Raw genomic sequence first — 5,381 nt, forward strand, 5'->3', positions numbered from 1 at the left:
GCCGTGCCCGCCCCATCAGCGAGCAGGAGACACAGCAGGCACTTGGAGCCTTCAAGAGCTGACAAGCCGCTGAGAATGAAAAGTTCAAAACCAGTGCTCGGGACGTGTAAGTGTCTGTGAGACTAAACTGCCATTTGGGCGGGAGCACGCGTGCCAGGACCCGCCGGAAAAGGTCACCCTTCAGCAGGCTGGAGCCCCCCGGCCTCCCCCGGGCGGGGGACGCGGCTCTCGCTCCTCTTAATGAGGTGACCTTCGCCGGCGCTGCTCCCTCAAGAGCCGACAGGTCAAATTAAGCAGGTGTTTTATGCTGCCCCGTCTCCGGCTGTCGGGCAGCGCAGCTCGACAGAAATGAAATGAAGGTGTCGCTGGCTTTCCTTCCTCTAGTGTTATTTCACAGCCCGGACATGACTGACGAGTTTCGGGGATGTTTCGCTCTGGGCAGGGTGAATGGAGCTGTGGCCCAGGGTGGGCAGGGGGCGTGGGGGGCTCTGTGGGTGAACTGCAGGGTGGAGGGACTGCTCCGAGGGGGAACCAGTGCTCCCCACCTCCTCTGCAGCACCCCAGGGCAAGTGCAGGTGTTGAGGGCTGGAGCGCCTCTGGAGCTGGGCTGGGAGAGCTGGGGGTGCTCACCTGGAGAGGAGAAGGCTCCAGAGAGAGCTCAGAGACCCTTTTGGGGGCCTAAAGGGGCTCCAGGAGAGCTGGAGAGGGACTGGGGCCAAGGGCTGGAGGGACAGGACACAGGGAATGGCTTCCCAGTGCCAGAGGGCAGGGATGGATGGGATATTGGGAAGGGATTGTTCCCTGGGAGGGTGGGGAGGGGCTGGGATGGAATTCCCAGAGCAGCTGTGGCTGCCCCTGGATCCCTTTGAGTGCCCAAGGCCAGGCTGGACATTGGGGCTGGGAGCACCTGGGACAGTGGGAGGGGTCCCTGGGGGTGGAGCAGGATGAGATTTAACCAACCCAACCCATTYTGGGATTCTGTGATTCTCTGAATTGCTGCCACTGCTGGGCAGGGCTTTGCCCCTCCATGCAATGTGCCAGGCAGTGCCCTACACCTGCAAAGGACAAAACCAGACCCTCCCAGCACCAGACTGCTCCATGCTCCCGGAATTTCTCTGCCCTCACTCCTGCAGTGGCTCATCCAGCCCCCTGCTCTGGTTTGCTGCCTGGAGATCCCAGATGTCTCAAATAGGCTTTGGGGCTCCTGCTCWCCTGACCCACAAGGCCTGTCTTGGCTTTTGCCCAACCCCAAACCCTTGATCTGGCCCTTCCCAACCCAGCAGTGTTCACTCAACACTGATGTTGGCAATGTCCCCACATGCAGTGGCCCTTGTAGAGGTCCCCTCTGCCAGACAATGGGGTGTTTGTAGTCCCAGGAAGGGAGGAGATGGTGCCTGTGCTGAGCATGGACCTTGGAGAGTTCATGGGACATGGTGAGGAGACAGCTGGGCATGTTGGGGACATGTCCTGCCCGGATCCTGCCATCAGTCCTGGGCAAAGGGTGGGTAATGGAACATAACAAGGCAGGAGCATCAAGGCTGGGCTCTGGTCACACTGAAGGGAGTTTCTAGGATGGCTCCTGTCCTTCACACTGATCAGGGGCCTCTCTTGGGTTTATTGCAGGTCTGACTGCAGAGCTTGTGCTTGTCAGGGGGGAAAGGAAGCTGTGCTTGTCCACCCAGGGGCTCACTGGAAGCCAGACACGGTGACAATGTGGGGACATTTGGGCCTTATGTCAGTTTAAAAATGGGTAACAAGCTGCTATGGAGTGTGCAAAATGTAGAATGARCATCCACAGAGCCTTGGGACACAACTCTGCAGCCTCAGACCAGACCAGGACCGTGGAGGTGGCACCAGAACCAAACCAAGGGGCAGCTGAGCATCAGGGGCTGGGACAGGAGCCTGGAGCTTGGAGCAATGCAGGAATCTCTCACCTGAGGAGGGGTTGGCACTGCCCAGGGCTCTCCAGAGGGGCATATTCCTCTGCAGGCTCCTTCCACGGCATCAGCCCCTCRTGGTGAGGGGACCAGCCCAGTGCTGGAGGCCACTCTGGGGCAGGGGAGAGCTGGAGAGCAGCTGGGGGTGGTGRTGTGCCAACAGCCAAGCACAGGGTATCCCCAGATTCATCCTGCCAGATTCCCACAGCAGCTCTGCACATCCCAGAGCAGAAACACTGAGTTTCCAGAGTCCAGGGCTGGAAGATGGAGCCCTGCCTTCCATGGATGCAGCAGGGAGACCCTGGGCAGTGCCAGCTGAGGATCTGGCAAACATGAGGGATGGATGGGGGCAGCTCCTTCCTGTTGCATCCATCCATATTCCTGTGGACTCTCCTGCCAGGAGCAGCCATCCAAGCCATTCCTTGCACAGAGAGCTGAATCTGAAATGGCTCATTCCCAATCCATGGGGCTCCCCATACCGTCAGGATTTGTAGATACACGCTGTATGTGCGGCCAATATCCTGGGGAGTCCCTGAGCAGGGAACGTGGACCCTAGTCCAAAAATGATATTTACAGAGGGTTGGTCATGCCAATTCACAGCAGATCCACCAGGGCCCCAGTGGCATTTGCATTGGCACAACCTCGCTGGCAGCCAGCAGAGAACAGCCCCAGCAGCTGGCAGTGCCCAGCTGTGCCCAGCTGTGCTGTGCAGTGGGAGCAGTGATGTTTACAGAGGTGGCTCAGCACACAGAGCCCATCTCCAGCCGATGGAATTCCCACAAAGAGAACACCAGCTCCTGGCTGCCTCTTCCCCCACAAACGAGCTGCCTGAACTCAGGCACTTGTCTGCAAGCCAGGAGGAAATTCTGCCTCCCGGGCTGYGCTTAAATCTTCACCTTCTTCAAAGGCCTGGCTGCAGGGCAGAGATGACCTCCCCGGAGGGGATCCTTGTGAGGCCATCTCTGGAGGGACAAAAAGCCACTGAAACCACAGCACTGAGACACCAAAATGCCCTGGGCTGCTGTTCAGCCTGTGATGAGAGGGGCCAGCCCCAGCCCCAGTGAACCTCAGCCCCTCCCTCACCGAAATGCAGCTCTTTGTGCAGCCCATGGCACTCTCTGGACAGGCCAAGCCACCCTTCCTGCCTGTGYTTGTTCATCCTGCCCCTTTAGCATCTGTTTGCCATGTGTGCTTCACCCCCAGCCCCAGAGTGTCCGTTCTGGCCTTGGAGCCATCTCCTAAATACCTCACCTCCATCACCCCAGGCTGTTTTTTTGTCCCCCATCCCAGCACCCCGATGCACTGGTGATCATCTTTTGCCCTGGGGGTGGGGTGCTGTCCATAGGAGGGGCAGATGTGTCTGGTGGCTGCATTGGCTTTGCCACTGGCAACAACCTACAGAATAATGTGACTAATGTCACCTTGTCACAGGGGAGATGGGTACATCCCTGAAGCTGTGCTGGGTAGCTCAGGCTGGAGAGCAGGGAAAGGTTCTTCTGTCCCCAGAGGGTGCTGGCACTGCCCAGGCTCCCCAGGGAATGGTCTCGGTCCCGAGGCTGCCAGAGCTCCAGGAGCGTTGGGACACCACAGGGTGGGATTGTAGGAGGGTCTGTGCACCAGGAACTTTACTGGATGATTCTCAGGAGTGTCCTCCAGCTCAGGAAATTCTGATTTTGGGATTCCTTGGGCCCCGGTGAGCTGCTCTGTGCCCCTCCTGTGCCAGCACCAGGGCGAGATGAAAAGGGCCGGGGGTGCAGCAGCTCTGTGGTGTTCCCTTCCATGGGGGTGGGGAGCGGCGTGGGAGAGGAGAGGCAGGAGACGGCAGCACCCGGCGGAGCAAATGGTTCTTTATTTTATCTCCAGGATAAAAAGGAATACGGAAGCCGGGCTCCTCAGACGAGGCGCCTTCATCTCGCTGCACGGCGTTTGATCATCCCCGATGTTTTACAAGGAGGTGTATGGTTGAATTATCATTAGAGGAGGTGATGGAGCTGAAGAGTAACGGGAAACTTCCTCCACGGCGACCYGGGCTCGTGTTCTGTGCCTGCAGGGAGCGGAGCAGGAAAGCCCATGTTGTGGATAAGTAAAACCCTACAAAACAAGGATCTTGTTACCCTACAAAACTCCTGCTCTCCCCTGTTACTTCGGCCAACCAGAGATGGATTCTGGGAATGACTCAGCTAAACTGGAGAGGAAAAACAAGTTCCATAATCCCGGAAAATGAGGGATAGAACCTGTGAGAGCTCACACCATGGTGTGTGGTGGTTGGTTCTGACTGTGGTGTGTTTCTGACATGATTTATGGCTGTTGGTTCTGACCATCGCGTGTTCCTGGCATGATTTTGTGGTGGTCAGTTCTGACCATTGCATGATCCTGGTGTGATTTATGGTGGTTTACTCGGACACTTCGTTGAACTTCAAAAGACTGTAAACTCATAATAAACTAAGGGTTTAAAACCCCTGGATTTTTGCAATAAACATCTTTGCACACCAATGTGGAGTCTGTGCCTCAATTGCCGTGAGCCCAGGCGCTGGCACAGCTCTGATGCAGGAGCAGGTCCCGAGCCTCACAGGGTCTGTCCCCGAGCTCCTCTGCCTTCCCCGTGCTGGGAGGTGGCCCGGGGATCTCAGAGAGCAGCCCCACAAGAGATCACAGGATGTTCCAGGTACCTCGGAGCTGTCAGACCCCGAAGGGGCTGAAGGTGGATCCCAGCTGCTGGTGAGGGGAACCAGCCCATCCCAGCGTGGATCCGAGTCAGCTGGGACAGTGGGGGAACCCGAGGGTGGCAACGAGGACAAAGGGATCTCGGAGCCAAGGATCCTGAGGCTGGGAGTGCTGGCATCTCCATCAGAGCGGGAATTCTCGCCTCTTTTTCCGCATCAGCGCCCCTAATCATCCATCCATCCATCCATCCATCCATCCATCCATCCATCCATCCATCCATCAGCCGTCCCTTCTGTCCGGAGTCCTCCAGCAGGTGTGCGGATGGCTGGCACGCCTGGATCCGCCAGTGCCTGCTCCGAGCACAGCGCGGGGCTCGCTGAGCTGCGGAGCAAGTGCCATTTCCAGAGCCTCATTAGTATTTGCATTGTTGCATGGCTGTCTAAGAGAAGCAGCAGCTAAGTGAGCCAGTCAGATCTCGCTAATTTGCATGTTAATGAAGCCCAGAGAACGCAGCTTAGAGAGACTGACTCGCTAGACCTATACACGCGGGCTGTATAGGCTTTGGAGACACAGCAAACACTGTAGGCAGACACCCAGATGGCTGCGGAGACAGACAGACAGATGGCTCCCTGCAGCCCGGCTGGGCGGGGGAGGCTCGGGAGGGAGCTGGGGTGAGGCACTGGAGGGAGGGGGGAAGGATGTCGAGAGAGGCAGAGATGGAGAGATAAAAAATATGAATGGAGAGACAGATTAGTTAAGGGTTGTGAACATGCTTGGAAA

This window comes from Malurus melanocephalus, unplaced genomic scaffold, assembly GCF_030028575.1.
Source record: "Malurus melanocephalus ecotype Western Australia unplaced genomic scaffold, MMel_1.1 scaffold_641, whole genome shotgun sequence".
In the NCBI taxonomy this organism is placed as follows: Eukaryota; Metazoa; Chordata; class Aves; order Passeriformes; family Maluridae; genus Malurus; species Malurus melanocephalus.